Source organism: Aquarana catesbeiana, linkage group LG07 (genome assembly GCF_042186555.1).
Source record: "Aquarana catesbeiana isolate 2022-GZ linkage group LG07, ASM4218655v1, whole genome shotgun sequence".
NCBI lineage: Eukaryota > Metazoa > Chordata > Amphibia > Anura > Ranidae > Aquarana > Aquarana catesbeiana.
The window spans coordinates 266,093,351-266,115,638 of NC_133330.1; positions in this window are offsets into that span (position 1 = coordinate 266,093,351).

Below are 22,288 nucleotides of genomic sequence, written 5' to 3' on the forward strand. Positions count from 1 at the left end.
CCGACAACTTTGTGTGACCGTGTTTATGCAAGACAAGTTTGAGCCAACATCCGTCGGAAAAAATCCTAGGATTTTGCTGTCGTAATGTCCGATCAATGTCCGACCGTGTGTACAGGGCATTACACTTTAGCTAATATGACTATCATCATTAAAATGCACTCAAGGAAACAATGACACACGAAAAAATAAAACCCACATTATTATACTGAATAACACCAGTATGAGAATGAGATATCCCTATATAATGTATGTACAGTGTATGTTATGTGTATTTAGTGAGTTTATGCTGCCATCTATTGGTAAGGTGAAAAGTTTACATACTGTATGTTTGATTAGATTTTTCCTTTGCACTTGATGTGTAAAGATTTTTCCTGGTGCCTCCATGGCAGCATACAGGTGATAGAGCTCCGCCTCGACTCCTCCCTCAGGACCAGTGAATAGCATAAATTAAAGACATAGTCCCTCCCCCAACATTCTCCTATTTTTCCGCATACCTCTTGTGCTGGTGAAGAGTAGCAGTATGTCCATACCTCTGCCTTTGGCAGCATACGCCGGGTTTAGCCTTTCCTGTGCTCAGTCCCTGTTCTTGGGCCGCTCACAGTGCTGATAAGACTGGGAACCCCTCTGTGGATCTGTTGGGGTCTTCTTGCAGAGTTTCCTCAGGAACGCAGTGTGCCACCATATCCTATGATGAATACAAAGGAGTCGCATAAGGATCAGCTCCCATTCTCCCAGGCTTGTGGGGTTTTTTTTCGTTTCATTTTTTATTTTAGAAAAAAAAAAAAAAAAGAGAAAGAAGAAAAGAAACATATGTTTTTTTCTCCCATCTTCCCTTTCTGTTTCCTTCCCTTCTCTCCCCTTTTTAAAAGAAAAATATAGATATATATATAGTAATAAGGAGTAAAATGTTCTGTTTACCTATAATAGTGCCATATTTCCATGCTGCCTTGTCTTTAAATCAGCATCCTTGTTCTGTTGCTGCAGAAGCCTTGTTTTCTTTTCCTACAGGTGAAGACAGCGCAGGCCGGCATCCCCGCCGTCGTACTGTGCATGCGCGATCCGGGGAGCTAGAGATCCGTCGTTTGGCGGGGTTTCTCTCTGCTCCTCAGCGTCGGCTCCACTGCGCATGCGCGGGCGCATGCGCGGTCTCGCGCCGCCTCGGCGGCCATTTTTATTCAGGGGAAAAGGGCCAGTTTTTGCCCTTTTTCTTCTAGAATTTAAAAAAAAAAAAAGAGACTGGGGGTTCATGGGATTAGCCCACCCACCCTCAGGGTATTTAAGGTCAACTAAGGGTTAGCAGTCAGAGTCTTCTCGGCTGCGCCCTGTTAGGTTTCGCTGAAGCTGCTCTGTGGTAAGTATTTAAAAAAAAAAAAAAAAGAGGAAAAACACACAAAGGGAGTAATGTGTCTTAAAAAAAAAAAAAAAAACAACTCCTTTTTTGTATTTTTTTCTCCTCTCCTTTCTTGCTATATTTCTGCAGCTGATCCTTATGCCCAACTCCGCAATGAGCCATTCATCTCGCAACAAAGATCCTCACACTTCCGTTAGGTATGGGACCATCTATACGTAAGTATAAAAAAAAAAAAAAAAGTGTGCTCGCTGGCCTGACATGGTTCTTTCTTAAAATCATAGCCCTGCCCACTACAAGAGGACCGAAAAATCCTCAAGGCACCGCGATGACGACAGCCCAAGTCGCAGATCTCGTTCTTCACGCCACCGGTCCCGCTCGTCAAGACGTGAGTCCCATTCTTCTCGCCATAGATCAAGATCCAGAAGACTGGATCGGTCCCCCTCTCCTAGATCCTATAAGAAGAAAAAGTGCTGGACCTGTGGGGCTAGTCCGCTGCCGAACAAAGTAGTTTGCAAGGACTGTTTTGCGGACTATGCGTCCAGCCGTGAGTTAGAAAATCAACAGGTTGTGGACCTGCTCAAAAGAACTATGAAGGACTCCTTCTCTGAGCTTGCGGCTTTGGTTCCCGCTCAGCCAGTCCCGCAGATGTCCCAGACTCAGGATATTGAACTTAATCTTCCCGGTCCTTCTGCAGCCAGTACTCCTCTACCTCCATCAGGCCGACCGGCCAGAGATTCCCCACCTGAAGATCTCTCAGGGGATTCGTCAGATGAGTCAGATCCTTCGGGCTTCAGCCATTCATTGGTAAAACCATTCATCCAGGCAGTCAGAACTGCAATAGCCTGGGAGGATGCTGAAGAACCTCCCCAGGAAGCAAAAAGCTACTTCCCATTCCTTAAAAGGAAACAGTCTTTCTTCCTTTTGATGGGCGAAATCAGTCAAATCATTCAGGATGAGTGGTCGAAGACTGATAAAAAACTTTCATTGGGCCGTTTCAAAAAACTGTATCCCTTACCAGAGTCGGGAACGGAATCATTAAACTCCATGCCTGTGGTAGACGCATCAGTGGTGGGACTCGCAAAAAATATCACCCTGCCTATGGAAGATTCGACTTCTTTCAAGGACCCTCTTGACAGACGAATCGACCTGGACCTCAAGAGGAGCTATTTAGCTTCAGGAGCAGCATGTAAGACAGCGATCGCCCTCCCCTCCGTGTCTAATGCGATTAGAGCTTGGACGGATAACATTGAAACGGCTCTGCGCCAGGACGTCCCCAAGGAGGACATAATTAAAGCCTTGGAGGAAATTAGGTTGTCAGCAGACTTCGTCGGAGTAGCAGCTATAGACACAATTAGGTGTTCAGCAAGATCTATGCTTCACTCAGTAATGGCGAAAAGGGCCTTGTGGTTGAAACCCTGGATTTCAAGCAAAATTGGTGCAAAATCCCATTCGACGGGAAGGCATTATTTGGAGACAAGATGGAAAAAGCCATCTCCAGGTTGTCAGGAGGAAAGTCAGGTATGCTTCCCCAAGACAGAAGGATGCGGAGATCCAGAGAGGGTTCTTCCAGGTTCCGCCAGTCAAATCCTAGGGATTTTAGACAATCAAGGCAGTCCAGAGACAGCAGAAGACCCTGAAGGGGCACTCAGGCATCCTTTTTGGGCAGAAAGTTGAAGGCCCCTCCGACTCCACATGAGCAGAAGCAGTCCTTTTGACGCCAGATTAGCCCAGACACTCCCGGTGGGAGCCAGGCTAAAGTTCTTTTTTCCAGTCTGGGCCAACAAATGCCAGGATCCCTGGGTCCTGTCAACAATCCAATGGGGGCACTTTTGGAGTTTCTCTCATCCTCCACCTCAAAATTCTTTCAAGAGAACAGAAATTCCATCCTCTCCGCTGAAGGCTCAAGCCTTAAGACACTTCGTATCGTCACTCCAGCTTCAGGGAGCAGCTGTGCCGGTTCCCTTGGCAGAGCGCTTCGCAGGCTTCTATTCCACTCTGTTTCTGGTCCCAAAGAGAACGGGTGGATGGAGGCCTGTGATAGATCTAAAAAGGCTCAACAGGCACATACACCCCGAAAGCTTCAAGATGGAGTCTCTACAGACAATTATTCAGGCAGTGCAGCCAACAGATTGGATGATTTCAGTCGACCTGCAGGATGCGTACCTACACGTGCCAATTCTACCTGCCTTTCAGAAGTATCTCAGATTTGCAGTAGGACAGACCCACCTGTAGTTTCAAGCCCTGCCCTTCGGTCTGTGCACCTCCCCCAGGGTATTCACCAAGATTCTAATATCTGCTCTGGTTCCCCTGCGGGAGAGGGGTTTGAGGATATACCACTATTTAGACGATATCCTCCTCCTAGCAAGCAGTCCGGATCAGTTGGTATATCACCGAGACATTCTTCTCCAGTCCCTGAGGGAACTAGGATGGTTGATAAACTCAGAAAAGAGTCAGCTTGCGCCTACACAGTGGATGATCTATCTAGGTGCAATGTTCAACACCCAGGAGGGGACAGTATCATTACCATCCCTGAAGATGAGGATTATCATCCAGAACATGGTCAAAACCATCGCGAGACGGTACCTAACGGCATCGCAATGCCTGAGCCTCATTGGCACAATGTCTGCCTGTATACCAGTGATTTCTTGGGCCCATTGGCATTTGAGGTATTTCCAGATGGGTTTCTTGGCGCAGTGGAAGAAACAACAACTCTCTCAGACAATTCTGCTGACGGGATCAATGCGCAGGAGCCTTCATTGGTGGACTCTTCCGGAAAACCTCTCCAAACCTCGTCATCTGGGTTCCCTCTCCTGGATCACAGTTACGTCCGACACAAGTGGACAAGGCTGGGGAGCCCATTGTGGGGAAACCAGGATACAGGGGAGATGGTCCTGTTCCACCCAGCCACTGACTTCATTGGCATCTCTGATCAGAGGCCAGAGAGTACTTTTACGCCTGGACAACAGGGCAGCCGTCGCGTATCTGCAGAAGCAGGGGGGCACTCGCAGCAGGGAAGTAGAGCCGATTATGCTCTGGGCAGAGAAGAACATCTTAGACCTCAGGGCGATGTATCTCCCGGAAAGGTTGAACTCGGAAGCAGACACGCTGTCGAGGAACTTCTTGGACAACATCGAGTGGGCTCTTCATCCCCAGGTCTTCCGTCAGATTGCCAACCTCTGGGATCCTCCTCAGGTAGACCTATTTGCCACTCCGGAGAATGCCAAACTGACCAGATTCATCTCTCGCCTGCCGTATACGCAAGCCGAGGAAGTAGATGCCCTGTCATGCCCCTGGAGGTTCACCACCGCATATGCCTTTCCCCCCCGGCCTTTAATATTCAAGTTCCTCCTGAGGCTTCTCAGAGAGACAGTTCAGGTACTGGCAGTACTTCCATATTGGCCGAAGAGACCCTGGTTTCCTCTAGCTATGTGCCTCAGTGTGAGCTCTCCAATCAGGATCCCTCCTTTCCCTCAACTTCTGACGCAGGGCAGTTTAGTTCATCCAAACCGTCAGAAGCTGAATCTTCGAATCTGGAGGATGAGAGGCGAAGGTTCGAGTCCCTAGGATGTTCCCCAGGGGTCATAACAACCCTCCTAGGAGCTAGGAAGCCAGCAACCAATGCTATATATTCAAAAATATGGGACAAGTTCTTGTCATTTGCTACCTCAAATGAGTTTGATCCAATCCTTCCTTCTACATCAGATGTTCTCGGTTTCCTCCAGACAGGACTTGATCTGGGTTTTGGCCTAAGTTCCCTCAAAGTGCAAGTAGCAGCAATTTCTGCCGCAACAAATAAAAGATGGGCAGAAGAGCCTTTAGTAGTCACTTTCCTCGGAGGAGTATTAAAGATTCCCCCACCTGTCAGACGGTCTTTTCCCAAATGGGATTTATCCCTGGTCCTTGAAGTCCTCTCTGACCATCCCTTTGCCCCAGTGAAACAAGTGGCAATATGCAACCTAACACTAAAGACGGTTTTCCTGCTAGCCATTACATCTGGCAGAAGGATCTCAGAACTCCACTCTTTAGGGATAGGTGATGACCACATCTCTTTCTTCCACGATAGAGTGGAGCTTCGTCCCCTTCGGGGGTTCACACCTAAGGTCGCTACTCCAAGCCACCTTTTGGAGCCTTGGGCACTACCAGTATTTGTTAAAGCGGATTCGGAATCATGTCACGAGCTGGACATATCCAGAGTGCTCAGAGCCTACCTAGAGGCCACTAGATCCTTCAGGAACTCGGAAAGACTTTTTATTGTTCCATTCGGTAAATACAGGGGCAAGGAAGCTTCCATCAGAACTCTGGCATCTTGGGTGGTAAAGTTAATCCAGAAGGCCTACAGGATGAAGAATATGGAACCTCCATCCCGAGTGAATGCTCATTCTACAAGGGCAGTCTCAACCTCCTGGGCAGCAAGGGCTAACGTTTCATTGGAGACGGTGTGCAGGGCCGCCACCTGGTCTTCTCACAATACTTTCCTCAGACACTACCATATTGATCCAGGAGCTCTCACAGCGGTTGAGTTTGGAAGGAGGGCAGTTCAGGCTGCAATGTCCCATTCTAATTAAACATTCATTGTTAAGCATCATCCCACCCGTGTCAGCTAGTTATTTATCACCTGTATGCTGCCATGGAGGCACCAGGAAAACGGAAAATTGTATCATACTTACCGTAATTTTCCTTTCCTGGTGCCTATCCATGGCAGCATGCGCTCCCACCCTCGGTATTCTATGTCACGGAGAATGTTGGGGGGAGGGACTATGTCTTTAATTTATGCTATTCACTGGTCCTGAGGGAGGAGTCGAGGCGGAGCTCTATCACCTGTATGCTGCCATGGATAGGCACCAGGAAAGGAAAATTATGGAAAGTATGATACAATTTTCCGTTTTGCTTAAAAACACTCTAATTTTTAAGATGACTGTACCCTATGTATTTTTATTTTTTTTTACACACAAATAGAGTTTCTGTTCATTGGTATTTATTCACCACTGGGTTTTTTTATTTTTTGATAAACAAACAAAAAAATACCCACAATTTTGAAAAGAAAATAAAAATTATAAAATTTTGCACACAGGTAATTTTTCTCTTTCACTTATGTACACTGATGAACTGATGGGCACTGATGAGGCGGCACTGATAGGTGGCACTGATGAGCACTGAAAGGTGGCACTGATAGGAACTGATGAAGTAAACCTTTTTTTTTCCTCTCTTCTTCTTTTTTCTCTTTTCTCTTGTTTTTTTTTTCTTTTTGAATAGAATATTTTGATATGTGTATATAGAGTTTTGGATATTATGTAAATGTAATATATGGACATATGTCTTTGTCCTTAGTTGACTGTTAAGCTGAATTCTAATAAAATGAAAAAATTTAATTTATAAAAAAAGATAGGAACTGATGAGGCGGCACTGGTGGGCACTGATGAGGATGCACTGATAAGGGGGACTGATGGGCACTGATAGGTGGCACTGATGGACACTGATAGGCAGCACTGAAGGGCACTTATAGGTGGCGCTGATATGTAGCACTGATAGTCAGCACTGATGGACACTGACAGGCGGCACTGACGGGCAGCACTAATAGGTGACACTGATCAGGAGGCACTGATGGGCACTGATTGGCAGCACTGATAGGCACTGATTGGCAGCATTGGTGGGCACTGATTGGAGCACTGGTGGGCACTAATTGGAGCACTGGTGGGCACTGATAGGCAGCACTGGTGGGCACTGTTGGGACTACACTGATAATCAGGACACAGATAATCAGTGCCCTGATTATCAGTGCCGATGTCCCTTTAACTCAAGCCAGTTATCGGCTCTCTACATCTCTCCTCACGCTGTGAGCATGAGGAGAGAAAGCCCAACAACTGACTTCTGTTTACTTCATGATCAGCTGTCATTGGAGACAGCTAATCATGTGGTAAAGGGCCACTGTGATTTACCCTTTATCCCGCTCTGTGATCAGCTGAGTTCCAAGGACTCAGTTATCACAGAGCACGCCTCCCGCACCAATAGACGCCCTCCCGGCAAAGTAAGCCCACACTGTAGCCATCATTCGGCTATAGCACAAGTCTGAAGAGGTTAAAAGTAATGTTATGAAAAGGTTTTTGCTCCAAAATCTGCAACATTTTCAAATTCTATGTTGCTCTCCCTCCTTCAATCAAAGCACGCTAGTGTAGTTTGCTCAGTGTGCTCTGGTGCTGCTCATGCAGTCTTAAAGTTTCACGCCATCCTTTATAATTATGGAAAGTGCTGGATAGGTGGAAACCATGCAGATGGGAGCATGAATATTCATACAGCCCTGGCCAATTACAAGGGGAGGTGCCCCTAGGCATGCTGGGTGCTTGTATTTATATTCTAGGAACACATCCTAATCATTTCTAGGAGAGAGTTGGGTGGGTGACCTGAGGGTCTGATGTCTGTGTGGCTGATCCTGGTCCTACCGTAGCTGACAGAGAGAAAGAGTCTACTGTACAGTGCATCTGGTCTGGTATCATGGAGGGAGAAGGTTGTCGTTGGGGTGCTTCAGGAGCCTTGTGAGTACAGACATCCTAAGGATCCTTAGACATTTATACCCCCTTGTGCTCTAAGACAGCTGATGACCTAAAGTTGGTGTCTCATTTCCTGACAGTAAGATTGCAGTTCTGGTCACCCACAGCCAATGGCAGCCTGGTGGAGTGACAACGTGATACAGCTGCTTTTCTCTGGCTCCCTCAGTACGTTTTGAGGCCAGAGGCTGGAGTTCTGTCTGAGAGCAGGAGAGCTAGCTTACCTGGAAATCGGGCTGTATCTGCTCTTCCGCCCTTCTATTCACCACTGCCCTCCCAGCCCTTCCCTTACTCCACCAGATGTCCAATTCCACACTTCGCCTACCATATGTGTCTACCCAACTCTGCCCACACTCCAAACCCCTGCATGCAATGCACACACTGTGCTGTGAAAGGGGTTCAGTGGGCAGCTGGGTGGTAGATTTGAAACAATGACTGCTACCTGCCACAGCCTCAGCCGCCTTGGGATAGACCAACATGGGGGGGGGGATAATTAGTAAGTGAACCTTCTGCAGACAGAACAACCCCCCTCTCTCCTTTTTCTCCTCCTCTTCTCTTGCTCTCATTCCCTAAATCCCCCCTCTCACACACACTCTCTCCCATATTTTTCTTTCTCCCCCTCCCACCCTCCTCTCTTCCTCTCTCCATTTTTTCTCTCTCTGCCTCCCCTGTCTATTTCCCCCTCTCTCTCTCTCCCTCTTTTCTCCCTCCCCCTTCTCTCCTCCTTTCTCCATTTTCTCTCTCTCTCTCTGCCCCCTCCTGTCCATCTCTTACCCCCACTCTCTTTTCCCCTCTCTCTCTGTTTCCCCTCTTTCTCCCCCTCTGTCTCTTTCTCCCCTCTCTCTTTCCCCTTCCTCCTCTCTCTCTCATTTCCTCCCCCTTCTCTCCCTCCTCTCTCCCCCCCCCCTTTATCTTTTTATACCCCCTTCTTTATTTATTTCTTCTCTCCCTCTCCACCCCCCCTTTCTCCCTCTCTCCACTCTCTCCCTCTTTCTCCCCCTCCTCTTTCTCCTTCATTTTCTCCCCTTTCACTCTTTTTATCCCCTTCTCTATCTCATTCTCCATTCCCCCCCATATCTCTTTGTTATGTCTATATTTCCCTTTCTCCCCCATTTTCTCTCCCCCTCTCTGTCTTTCCCCTTTTGCTCCTTCTCTTTCTCTCCCCCATCTCTCTATATATCTTGCCTCTCCCTTTATCTCTCTCTCTCTCTCTCCCTCACCCTTTGTTTATTATTTATTTATTAAAATGCTTAACCTACGCAGTCTTACCCGAAGGCCTCGATGCGCAAAACAAAAGACATTGACATTAAAAGACCTTAAGAGACCCAGCATACCAGCATGACAACAAACAAAATCAAAACCTGGGGGACTGTCCAATAAACCCCAATAAAATTAAGTGACTCCAAAAGCTTGTACAAAAAGTTTGGTTTTCAATTTATTTCGAAATTTCAGAAAATCATTCTCAAGTCTCTGTTTCAGAGACAAGGAGTTCCAAAATTCAGCTCTCTGTACTTTACATGTTCTCCCTCCGCATATTTTCTTTTTACATTTTGGAATCTTTAATATGGCCAAGTTCGCCGATCTCAAGGATCGGGTAGGCACATACTTGATAAATTTTTCCTTCAGGTACTCTGGGCCACGTCCATGCAATGCCCTATGGACAAGACATCCAGTTTTGAACAGAACACGTTCTTTCACGGGCAGCCAATGCAGGGATCTAAGAGATGGAGTGATGTGGTCATAACGACGAGCACCCGTCAATAACCTAGCTGCAGCATTCTGAATCAACTGGAGCTTGTAGATGGTACAAGCAGGCAACCCAGGTACAGAGCATTGCAGTATTCTAGTCGACTTCTGATAATGGCATTGACCATGGTGATCTTGTCAGAGTCTGCGATATAGCAAAAAGTCGACCTCAGGAGTCTCAGGTAGAAATGGCATAAACTCACCACCCGATTTACCTGAGGGCCCAAGTTCAACCTAGAATCAAAGATGGCACCCAGGTCCCTGACCTGAATGGCCGGTCTCTCCCCTCCATCTCTCTATCCTGTTCTCCCAGGATAGAGAGATGGAGGGGAAGGTCTTTAAACAAGAAGACTCAGGATATGATGTAAAAATATCAGCAGTGAAACCACCGAGGAAGTGAAGTTCTGAAAGTTTACATGTTGCAGGCATGCGATCCAAGAGGAAACCTGAGCACTTCCTAGATCTCTTCCTCCCTCCTCTGCCTGGGATCTTCATGCAAGCCTGAGGGACCATGCAGAGGAAATAGGATCGTTGTAGATTGAGTGAAACCTGGTGGATGATCGAAGTCGGTACCTGGATAGGAAACTGGGTCAAACAGGACGTCGGGGCCCAATTCATCTCCTCCAGGGATGCATTAACCTTTTAGGCTTTTCTTCCCTACCAAGTCTACCTGCCTGATTGGAACCTGATTTACCTCACCGCTTGACAGTACAAGCCTTTCTGACTCACCGCCGATGGCCTGTGAGTCTACCACCTCTGGTAAGGGCACTATATTTCTATTTGCTTGAAGTTGTGAAGTTATGTTTGGAGAAGATAATATCCTGCATGCTGAGATGTCCCTAACATTCTTGTAGAAATACTCACGAAGATTTTGAGCACTAACAGTGTTATATTGGCACTTTTTATACTCTACATATGGACTATAGACTTATTATGCTATACCGATATGTCATGTATTTCACATCCCACTAGATGGATTTGATAGACATGTAGTATTGCCAATTTCATGCTACTCATATCTATATCAGCCCATCTGTAAGATACTTCAATATTCCTCACTTCATTTTGGTTGTTTCTATTCCTTGGTTCATTTATATAACTTTTTCTTTTCTTGATTTTCACCTTTGAGGTCACATTCAGTATGACCTATTCACCTTTATGGTCACCAATATAGTGTTGCACTTTCAGACCTACGAAACAAAACATGGTCACATACCTTATATAAAATTTTCTATTATTTCCACTTTTTGGCCACTTTATGCATCACCCACTGTGATTCTGCATTTATCAATGTAGATTTTCAGCACATCTTATGAGCGCCACACATTGTTGCTTCATTTATATTTACAATTAGTCTGATTGTTGTGTTGGCTGCTTTTTTAGAGCTGGCGCGGCAGTTCTTACATTTATTTGCACTGCTATTTCTATGTCACCTATTGTTACAAATGCCTGTTTTATGTAACAACTGCCCAGTACTTATTTGCAGTGAAGGCATTTGTTTTCACTTTTCAGCCCAAGAACATTTTCAGCAAGTCCACATAATAACTGTTGATCTTGTTGGTAATGTAGTGTCCCTGTCACTTCCTGTTAGCTGAACTGAAAGCACAGTGGTATCTTCCTAGGTAACAACTATGGTTCCTTCCAGAGATACAGTTGAGTCAGTGAGCATGGCTACCTTAGAACAGAAAAAAGACAACTAATGCAGCTATCACAGATAGGCTGCAAATTTTGTTTTTAGGTTTAGATATACTATAAAATTTCACATGTCATAATCAATACCAATGTATCAATTTCAAACAAGTAATTCATTAACATCCTATATCTGCTTGTCTAGTATGTGGGCAGGGCCTACTCACCCTGTGCGCAGGGATTTTCACATGGAGCATGCTCATCAATGTCTGGGACCAGGCAGAGACTGCGGTCATGTAGAAAAAATCTAACATTAAGACAGTTCCCCCGACTTTACACTGTGTGCAGTAAAAATGCAGAGTTCCTCTAAAAAGTGCTGTCCCATGTCACTACGCACTGTAATTTGTTAGATGTTGCACTAGGAGGAACGTACTGAGCCTGTACACACTACACCAGTTCAGCGTACATCTGTTACCTCACTTCCAGCAACAGAATGGGGTCCCACCATACACCTAGCATGGATCTCATGCGTGCACTTAACCCCTTTCTTCCCATACCTTGTGACCAGACCATGGATCTCCGTAACACGGGTTTGTATCCAGTTGCTACTTAATACTGACTGTTAAGGAGGGGCCAGAAATCACTCCCTCGCTACCAGGGGATCTGACGCCTTTACCAAGTACCACGCCTAATAACTTGTGCCTGAACTTGTGCTTGGTAACTCATACCCTCTATATTCCTTCTCCTTGTCTCCTTGTCTTGCCAAGTTTACAGTTTTGGAGTGATTGAGCTCTTTTACAGACCCTGGTTCTTTTGATACACCAAAACCCACATGCACCCCTTTAACCACTTCCAGGCCGCTGCACGCCAATATGCGTTCTTTCTTTGGGATATCTTTGCTATGGCAGCAGCTAGCTGCCATAACCCCTGTATCTCTTCTTCAGCGGGCGGTGCGGTTTCCGATAATAGTGCCCTCCACCGCTTACCGGAGTCATCGGCAGCCTCTTCCGTGTTAGGTATGGAAACGAGTAAGGGGAAGATAGCCCCCACCCTTCTCCATACCATTGCAGGGCGGAAGCAAAGTCAAAACGTCACTTCCGTCCATAGCTTTTAAAGGGCCATTTTTTTATTTATTTTTTTCAAAAGACCAATTTTTTTTTTTTTTATTGCAATTTAGTGTAAATATGAGATCTGAGGTCTTTTTGACCCCAGATCTCATATTTAAGAGGTCCTGTCATGTTTTTTTCTATTACAAGGGGTGTTTACATTCCTTGTAAAATGACTAAACGTGACACATTTCTTTTTTTTTTTTTTTTTAGAGAACAGTGTAACAATAAAAAATAAAAGGTAAAATAAATAAGAAAAAAAATGCCCCCCGTCCCGCTGAGCTTGCGTGCAGAAGCGAACGCATACGTGAGTAGAGCCCGCATGTAGAATTTTTTAAATGTCACCTATGGAGATTATTAAGGGTAAAAGTTTGTTGCCATTCCACGAGGGGGCGCAATTTTGAAGCGTGACATGTTGGGTATCAATTTACTCGGCGTAACGTTATCTTTCACAATATAAAAAAAAATTGGGCTAACTTTACTGTTTACTTATTTTTTAATTAAAAAATGTGTATTTTTTCCAAAAAAGTGCGCTTGTAAGACCGCTGCGCAAATACGGCGTGACAGAAAGTATTGCAACAACCGCCATTTTATTCTCTAGGGTGTTAGAAAAAAAATGTATAATGTTTGGGGAGTCTAAGTAATTTTCTAGCAAAAATTAACTTGTAAACAACAAATCTCAGAAAGAGGCTCGGTCCTTAAGTGGTTAAATAACTTCAAACCAGGCTTAGAACAGGTAATGTAACTTCACCATTACAATCCAATATGAACCCTAATCCTAACCCTAATCCTAACCATAGCTGTGTGGATGCCCAAGCATACCTCTGTGAGGTGAGAGTCCATAATAGCATTGTCTATGACTTAGAAAGTCTCTGTGTCTTCAGTAGCAGTCTTAATTCCACAAATAGAACTAACCAGTACAGGAAGAAGAACTAAGAGCCCTGGACGTCAAAAGCCCAGTCTGCAATAGTTAACCCTTACTTCAGCCTGGGCCAGCCCCCATCTCACTAGTAACCATATATTTCAACCTGCCTGCAGATCACTAGGGTGAACATATGCTAAAACTGGTTCACACAGAATCTGGTGCAGCTGTGCATAGTAACCAATCAGTTTTTAATGTCAGCTTGTTCAATTAAGCTTTGCCAATAAAACCTGGAAGCTGAGGAGGTGTAAATCCCCTCACAGTGTTTAATACTGGAAAAAGCTTGCAAATCTACTCTTTTTTTTGTCCAAATAATTTAATAACTGAAGAAGAAAAGGTATGAAATTGTATCTAGTAAGTCTAATGCCCTGTACACACAATAGGATTTTCCGACAACAAAATCCATGTTTTTTTTCCGACGGATGTTGGCTCAAACTTGTCTTGCATACACACGGTCATACAAAGTTGGTCAGAAATTCCGAACGTCAAGAACGCGGTGACGTACAACACGTACGACGAGCTGAGAAAAATGAAGTTCAATAGCCAGTGCGGCTCTTCTGCTTGATTCTGAGCATGCGTGGAACTTTGTGCGTCGGACTTGTGTACACACGATCGGAATTTACGACAACGGATTTTGTTGTCAGAAAATTTGAGAACCAGCTCTCAAATTTTGTGTGACGGAAATTCCGATGGAAAATGTTCAAGGAGCCTACACACGGTCAGAACTTCCGACAACGAGCTCGCATAGAACATTTACCGTCGGAAAATCCTATCGTGTGTACGGGGCATAAGTCTACCACATTATAAAACTGGGTCTTATTTAGGTCACACTTTGGATTAGGTAAAAATGCACTGCCTGCAGGTATGAGATACTTCAGTGATCACAGATCTTGGCTGAAAGTACATCTGGCACCATTCCTGAGATTACATTTGAGACACATCATTGATCATTAGATATTCAAAGGAAACCTACAGAAAGATTAATGTGCAAAAGAGATATGCGCTACCTTTATTTACTGAAAGGTAAGAGCATTGTAAAGGTCACAATAGTTACTTTATAAAATGTACTTTTTAGTTCTCTTGCACATGGACGTAATTATTTAGTCTTGTTGACAGAGTTTTCTGCCTTAAATATTTTATGATGTTATTCAAATAGATAATTTTGGTGCCTCTTGCCTCTTCCTTGCATTTTGCCACTCCATGCTCTTGAGAGAGGTTGGTTTTCTTGCTGCTTTGCTTGCTTTTGGGGCTATTACAGAGTTTGTTTGTGATGTCATTGACAAAACTATCCTGATGGTTATGTGGAGGAGGAGAGGATGGAAGAGGGAATTGTAGGAGAAGAGGAGACTAATGCGTCACTACAAGGGAGACTAGAGAGTGCCAATATTGGCTGGGCTTTGGGAGACCATGGGTGATGTCAATGCTCCCAGAATTCCTAGATGTTATCGAGAGCTCACTTCACCTACCTGCAGCTGGGCACTCACTGACACAGGGGATCACGTGACCAGACCAGAGCGGGCTTGAAAACGGTTATTATACACTTTTTTATGGTTAGGCAGGAATTCCACTTTAAAGTCGAAGGAAAGGCTAGAGTAAACATATTTTTAACCTGGATTCCCCATTGCTGCAAACTTCACTTTAGGAATAATTCACAGCTCTATCTTCTCTGTGTTGATAAGATGCTTGCTGTATGATGTTTGAGTCAAGCTTACGTTCGACTCGAACCGCAGGCTTATCCCTAACACAAATGGTGCTGCATGATTAGGTGCTAGCTTACAATAAGTGAAAAACGTTTACCTTTTATTTTTCTGGTCCTTCCTACTTTAAGATTACAGGTTCTTGTAATAGTACAGTAGTGTGATAACCTTGGCTGTTGATATCTTCTCGTAGAAACCTTTGCCACTTTAACCCTTGACTATTGCAACTCCCTTCTCATTTGCCTGCCTCTCCATAGGCTATCCCCTCTTCAGTCTATCATGAATGCTGCTGCCAGACTTATCCACCTTACCAACCGCTCAGTGTCTGCCACCCCTCTCCTCCAATCCTTACACTGGCTCCCAATCACCCAGCGAATTAAATTCAAAATACTAACCACAACATACAAAGCCATTCACAACTCTACCCCGAGCTACATCACCAATCTTGTCTCCAAATATCACCCAAATCGTCCTCTCCGCTCTTCTTAAGACCTCCTACTCTCAAGCTCTCTCATCTCCTTCTCTCATGCTCATCTCCAGGATTTCTCCAGAGCCTCTCCCATCCCCTGGAACTCGCTACCTCCACCTGTCCAGCTATCCCCTACTCTTGCTACCTTCAGGCGATCCCTGAAAACTCATCTCTTCAGGAAAGCCTATAACATTTCTAACTAATCTTTTACCACTTCCATCAGCTCATTCCCCACAGTTACAACCTTTTGTACCACCTGCCCCACCCTATTAGATTGTAAGCTCTTCTGAGCAGGGCCCTCTTAATCCTCCTGTATCTTATTGTATTATAACTGTATTGTCTCCCTTTTATATTGTAAAGTGCTGCATAAACTGTTGGCGCTATATAAATCCTTATAAATCAAAAGGTGCAGCGCTAAAATCAATAAGACAACCATAGAGAATATGTAAAATGCTATATCCCTGGGGGGAAGAAAATAATGATGTGATGAACAGCACAAAGAGTGTCCAAATACAAAATGTCCAAGTATGAAGACATGAATCCACCAGGCAAATGTGATGATCACAGCAAAATAGTGTGGCTGATAGTAGAACCCTTCACCATGAACCAAATGGCCTCTCACCTGGTCACAAAGATAAAACAAGCAATCTCATGTGGGTCAGCAGATAAATGGCAAAGGTCCTAAGGCAAGGGACTCCTCCAGATAACCAGGTAGCAGGTGGGTGTCGTTTTCATGAAATCACAAAGGATACAGACATAGTGCTCTCCGTATAAAACAGTTTATTAAAGAAAGTGAAATAAAACTTACATAACAGGCACTTCACAAGTGCCAGGACGCTGACATGGAAACACAGCAGAGTGTGTACGAGCGGTGGAGCATGCGCAGTAGCCGCGGATGACGTCACGACGTCACGTTCTGGACGCGTTGCGTCCCAGTGGGCGGGGACTTCCTCAGCAGATGTCGTGACTACGTGGGCACCCGCGCTATAAAGAGGTGAGTTGTTATGGCAACACCAAAACAACTTCGAATGACGTGTATCAGATGTGGGCCGGCTCCAGAAGTGTCTCCACACACATCATTCGGAGCAAATAAAGCCCAGTCTGATATTAAAAGCTCAAAACTGCACATGATAAGATTAAAAATATGTAAAAAATATATATAATCAGATATTAAGAATACATATATGATCTGGTGTTGACACAAGACACGCATAAAGTGTAATCTTGGCAGAACAGTGACAAACACCTAGGTCACAAAAATAAATGATTATTAAAATGATTGTAAAAAATGCATAATAAATACCCGTCATCCGCGACCACCGACTGCTCACCAACATAATTAAATAAAATTATCATCATAAAAATTCTCATCATAAAAATTCTCATCATAAAAATTATCTAACATCTTATCGATCAGATATAAAACAATTAGTGTCGAAATCTACATTTAACCCATCGGGGCACATAACCCCAGTCTCATAAATCCAATGGGATTCTCTTTTACTAAGCTGCCGGATAAAATTACCCCCTCTCCAGTGCTTTGTGACCCTTTCAATGCCCCAGAATTTTAGACACTTAGGGTTTTGTTGATGGAAGGTCTTAAAATGTCTGGACACGTTGTGGGTCTTGAGGCCTTTCTTAATATTATTAACATGTTCGGCTAATCTAACATGTAAGGGTCTTGAGGTTCTTCCAACATACTGGAGCCCACAGCTACACTCCAGCATGTAGACAACCCCAATGGTGTCGCATGTGATTAACTGTTTAATCTCGTACTCCCTGTTAGTGGCCGAAGCTAAAAATTTTTTTCTTTTTTTGATGTTTCCTTTGGAGTGCCTACAGGGGACACATCTACCACAAGCGTAAAAACCTCCCAGGAAAGAGAAAAGCCTATCTGAGGTAGGTACTGGGGGGTTAAGGACACTCGGTGCCAGACGATCCCTTAGCGTGGGGGCTTTTTTGTAGATGAACTGAGGTCTATCAGGTAGTATAGGACCTAAGACTCTATCTTGTTTCAGAATAGCCCAGTTTTTCTGAATAATTTTCTCGAATTTCCGGTATTGTATGTTATAATCCAATACCATTTTAAAGTTGTGACTATCACCAGTAGGGGCCTTAGAGGTATTGGCAATAAGTTCATTTCTTTCCATTAGCATGATTTTAGATACCTCTTCATCTAATGTGGCCCGATTGTACCCCTTCTGTTCAAATCTGGAGGTAAGGACCTCGGACTGGCTAACAAAATCCTCCACAGTGGTGCAATTTCGACGCAATCTGATATATTGACCCCTGGGGATGTTGCACAACCAAGAGCTGTGATGGCAACTCCCCAGGGGGATATAAGAATTGCGGTCAGTGGGCTTAAAGTAGTTGGTAAGAGAAAATTGATCATGTGAAATACTGATAGATAAATCCAGAAACACTACCTTTTCAGAACTGATGGTCCATGTAAGAGATATATTTTTGGAGTTGTTGTTTAGTGATTGAATGAAGTCATCCAACCTGGATCTCTCACCATTCCAGATTAAGATGAGATCATCAATGAATCTCCTGTAGCACAGCAGCTCGGGGGGACGATGGAGAAAAACCGCTTCATCCTCCCAGTGGGCCATAAAAATATTGGCCACACTGGGAGCAAAGCGGGCCCCCATAGCAACACCCCTGGTCTGCAGATAAAATTCTCTGTTGTACCAAAAATAATTCCTCTTGAGGCAGAAGTCCAGGCAACTCAAGAGGAATTCCTGGTGTCCACCAGATAAGGTAGAGGAAGCCAATGCCCATTCGACTGAGGTCATGGCATCCTCATGGCCAATAATGGTGTACAGGGAACCTACGTCCGCTGTTACCAAAAATGTTGAAGGCGAGCATTTCAAAGTTTCAAGGATCTGAATAATGTGTTTTGTGTCCTTCAAAAATGCTGGAGTTTGCATGACTAGGGGCTGCAGGAAAAAGTCGATATATTGTCCCAATCTGGCGGATACAGAATCGATCCCATTAACGATGGGTCGTCCAGGAGGATTAACCGTATCCTTATGAATTTTTGGTAAAAAATATATGACGGGTGTTCGACAAAATAAAGGATCTAAATATAAGGCCTCTTTCTTATTAAGGATCCTGCGATCTTTACCGTCCTCAATAATGCTATGCAACTCGTCCTTAAAGGACAACATGGGGTCCTTGTTAAGGATGTGATAAGTGTCACGGTCGGATAAAAGGCGGGACATTTCATTTTGGTAATATTCCTTACTCAGAATAACCAGCCCCCCTCCTTTATCCGCCGGACGGATCACAATGTCCTTTCGTTCGGTTAGAGATTTAATTCCCCGTTTGATAAACAATGGGTCAGAGACTTTTTTAATATGTAACTTCTCCAAGTCATTAGAGACCATATTCTTAAAAACATCTAAATGTTTATTATCTGAGATATGGGGGTTAAATGTAGATCTATTACGCAAGGTGGAGTAATTCTGTCCAGAGGGCCTGGACCCCTGAGTGGGATGGGATAAAAAATATTTTTTCATATTCAATGTTCTGATGTATTTTTGAATACTAACATAAACGTTAAATTTATTGAGATTTTTTATGGGTGCGAATTTTAAACCACGATCAAGGACTTTAACTTCATCGTCATTGAGGACAACATGACTGAGATTATAAATCCCTATGCCTGATGCGGCTTGGATTTTTTGTACTCGCTTCCCCCCTCTGCTTCCTCTCTTTGTTTTCGCTTTTGGGGGGGGTTGGAGTTTGATGGTGTGTATGGTACCCGGTGTTTCCAAGGTTCCCCTTGGGCAGCCTGATATTGTGATGGGGGGTATCTCGGTGCCCCCCGTTGCCCTAAAAAATCATCATTATTTTGATAATGATTATATTCTGTAAGCGGTGCATACCTATTCTGTGTGGTGATAGGCCTATCATACACAGGGTAAGGACTGTCTCTGACTTGACACTCTCTTCTACTGTTCTGAGATGGATAATTATCCCTATAAGGAGGGGGATCAGAGTGGGAAGGGCCCCTCGAATTCTGTGGTTGTTGAGAATATGGCCTAGAACTTCCTCCTCTCCCTTTTCCCCTTATGTTTCTCCCCCTTTTGTTATTGACTTTCCTGAACCCATTATGATTATGGTGGGGCTGGGGCTCAGTGGGGTAGGGAAGGTCATATTCATAAACAGGATTCACTCTAGGAGTATTCAAAGGAGCAATTTCAGTACTCGGTTGGGTAGTTTGAGAGTTGGGAACAGTGTCCTCTGCCGTAGGAGTATTTTGCCATTTAAAAATCACCCCTCCATTAAAATCATCAAAGTCTCTAATACATTTTTTCTTTTTCTTATTCTGCGTCTCTAGGTCCCATTTTGCAAGTTTATTTTTGAGTTCACCTGATAGTCTCAAAAATTCTTCGCTGTCTTTTGAGGCTTCAATAGTTTGAGTAATCTCCCCAATTTGAGAATCGAGAACTATCATTCTTTTCCTCTTGCGTATTAGGAGAAATTCCAATAGTTCAAAACCTCTTTTGATAAAAAAATCGCTCCATTCTGACATGGACTGTACATCCGTGAGCCCATCGTTAGGGGGTAAATCCCACCTTAACCGTCTCGGGATCAGTCTGGCCACCAGATATTGTTCAAAAGAGGTGATGTCCCACCATGTTTTAATCTTTTTTTCATATATATAACCTAATTTCCTAAACGATTGAGGAAGATCATTACGGGACTCAAACGTGGGATTCCTAGAGAATACTTCATTAATCTTAATATCTCTTTGGTCAAAATAACTAAAAACATCCATACTGCAGCTAGATATATGAACGTTGCAAATAAAACTGAATATGAAAATGTATATCAGCGCACATATGACACAAAAAACTGGAAGCAGCTGAACACCAGGGTCAAACGATCAAATCCCTCCAAACAAATAAATCAAAAGGTGCAGCGCTAAAATCAATAAGACAACCATAGAGAATATGTAAAATGCTATATCCCTGGGGGGAAGAAAATAATGATGTGATGAACAGCACAAAGAGTGTCCAAATACAAAATGTCCAAGTATGAAGACATGAATCCACCAGGCAAATGTGATGATCACAGCAAAATAGTGTGGCTGATAGTAGAACCCTTCACCATGAACCAAATGGCCTCTCACCTGGTCACAAAGATAAAACAAGCAATCTCATGTGGGTCAGCAGATAAATGGCAAAGGTCCTAAGGCAAGGGACTCCTCCAGATAACCAGGTAGCAGGTGGGTGTCGTTTTCATGAAATCACAAAGGATACAGACATAGTGCTCTCCGTATAAAACAGTTTATTAAAGAAAGTGAAATAAAACTTACATAAAAGGCACTTCACAAGTGCCAGGACGCTGACATGGAAACACAGCAGAGTGTGTACGAGCGGTGGAGCATGCGCAGTAGCCGCGGATGACGTCACGACGTCACGTTCTGGACGCGTTGCGTCCCAGTGGGCGGGGACTTCCTCAGCAGATAATGTTGCCATAACAACTCACCTCTTTATAGCGCGGGTGCCCACGTAGTCACGACATCTGCTGAGGAAGTCCCCGCCCACTGGGACGCAACGCGTCCAGAACGTGACGTCGTGACGTCATCCGCGGCTACTGCGCATGCTCCACCGCTCGTACACACTCTGCTGTGTTTCCATGTCAGCGTCCTGGCACTTGTGAAGTGCCTGTTATGTAAGTTTTATTTCACTTTCTTTAATAAACTGTTTTATACGGAGAGCACTATGTCTGTATCCTTTGTGATTTCATGAAAACGACACCCACCTGCTACCTGGTTATCTGGAGGAGTCCCTTGCCTTAGGACCTTTGCCATTTATCTGCTGACCCACATGAGATTGCTTGTTTTATCTTTGTGACCAGGTGAGAGGCCATTTGGTTCATGGTGAAGGGTTCTACTATCAGCCACACTATTTTGCTGTGATCATCACATTTGCCTGGTGGATTCATGTCTTCATACTTGGACATTTTGTATTTGGACACTCTTTGTGCTGTTCATCACATCATTATTTTCTTCCCCCCAGGGATATAGCATTTTACATATTCTCTATGGTTGTCTTATTGATTTTAGCGCTGCACCTTTTGATTTATTTGTTTGGAGGGATTTGATCGTTTGACCCTGGTGTTCAGCTGCTATATAAATCCTGTATAATAATAATAATAATATCCCTGGAAGAGGTTGATGGGGGCCTGTGCATATGTCACAGAGGGGCTGGTTGATAGGGAGAATGAGACATAGGAAGGGGTATGCTAGAATTTTGTGGTGAGGCAGGGTGATTTGTGTTGCATGCTTTGCAGAGTGGCGGCCAAAAAAGAGGGGGCAGAGGTGGTGGTGGGGGAAGATATATTTATTCACGACGCAGGAAGATTGTCCCAATAAGCAGACATGTAGGCAGAAAGTTAACAGTAAATGTCATCTGTTGGCAATGCAGACCGCTCATTGGGAAGAATTCTCAAGGAAAGGGAGAATGCATGATTGAGAAAGGCATCCTGGGGAGGCTGGAACATCTGCTGACGGTGGCTATGAATTTCTGTTAGCATTTACTGTAATTGGTCGTTAATAAAAAACAAAGCCTGATGACTGCATGTAGGTGGCGTATTCCTTCACTCTCAGACTGTTGTCTGTTCCTCTCCATAGTACCTGTAGAAATAAGAGCAATTGCTAAAATGGTGTAGTCAATTTACTATATGGCTACATCACAGGGAAATATTAATGATAGAATTGTACTTAGATGTAAACATCCAGAGGAAAAAAAAAAAAAAATTTAGTGACAAATAAATAAAAAGATATAAGAGTATGTACATACCTGTGTGTTCA